Raw genomic sequence first — 1,470 nt, forward strand, 5'->3', positions numbered from 1 at the left:
TATTGCTGTAGACAAGCATCTATATAACACTTAAATTGATTGTTGTTTTATATCAAACAACTTTTATACTACTCATTTTTATTGTTATAATATTTTAAAAGATATTTTAGGTATTGAAGAGGGGTCTCTGGGAGGAGTTGGGGTATAAAAGGGAAACAAGAATGTAATTTAATTCTATTTACTTAAGATATGTTTTTAAATGTTAACAAATTCAGACAAATTGAAATCGTGTAAAAGTTTAAAAAAGCTTATCCTTTGTGCATATAAATTAATTTTGTTTCAACTTTTCTTTTCCTCCCTATCTTCCCACCTGCATGCCTCTCTCTCTCTCTCTCTCTCTCTCTCTCTCTCTCTCTCTCTCTCTCTCTCTCTTTCTCTCTCTCTCTGTGTGTGTGTGTGTGTGTGTGTGTTTGTCTGTTTGTTATGGGAATGCAGGAGGATACTCTCACCATACGTGCATATGTGGAGGCCAGAGCTTGACAGTGGATGTCTTCTTCTATGATCCTCACTATATCTCTTAAAACATAGCCTCTCACTGAGCCAGATCACCTCCATCTCATCTAAACTAGCTAGCCAGCAACCCTCCTGAAGAGGTTTGAATGAGAATGCCTCCATAGGCTCTTCAAAACGAATACTTGGTCTCCAGTTGCTGGTGTTTGGGGAAGCTTAGGAGGTGTGGGGTCTTGTTGGAGGCATTACGCCACTGAAAGCAAGCTTTGAGAGTTTAAAGATTCATACCATTTCCAGTTAGCTATCCCTGTTTCATGCTTGCATTACAAAATGTGCCCTCTCAGCCTGCTGTTCTAGCCACCAAACTTCCTTGCTGCCTTGCTTCCCCACTATAACAAACTCTTCTCTCTCTGAAACCATAAGCCAAATAAATCCTTTTAACTTTATTTGGTGAGGGCCCTGTAGGTGGGTCTTAGGTCAGGTGGTCTCTTTGAAACCCTCATCTAGGGACTGGCTTTATCCAGTGTTTGTGTGAGCTTTGTAAGTCTGGGCTTATGGTCACAAGAGAAGGGCAGGAGACTTCTTGGTCCAGGCCATCCTGCCTTTGCCCCAAAACCTCCCGCCTAATAGAAGGGAAGAGAAAACTGTTCAAAGACAAAAGGGAAAAGGTGAGCTCAATAGAGGAGAAAAAAGATAGCAAAAGACTGCATTACCTAGCTTGCCCACTGTTTGGTGTCTCTGATCAATAGCCTGGACACATTTGCTCCTTTTCAGTTCTACTGTTGGTGAACTGGGCCCAACTAATGGCTGATGTCATCAGGACGCATTAAAGAAGAAAGCTTGGTGGGGGCAGAAGGAATGCATTTGCAGGGGTGGGGAATATTTGTAAAAAAGATGCATAGAAATACAGCAAGTTCCTCTTCTGCTTTTCCATTTTCAAATGGATCATGACTAGTATAAAAAAGCCTTGATTTCATTCCAGAAATATAAAGTTCAGCACTGTAACACGTAAGTATATAT

The sequence above is a fragment of the Mastomys coucha genome, unplaced genomic scaffold, assembly GCF_008632895.1.
Source record: "Mastomys coucha isolate ucsf_1 unplaced genomic scaffold, UCSF_Mcou_1 pScaffold18, whole genome shotgun sequence".
Classification (NCBI taxonomy): domain Eukaryota; kingdom Metazoa; phylum Chordata; class Mammalia; order Rodentia; family Muridae; genus Mastomys; species Mastomys coucha.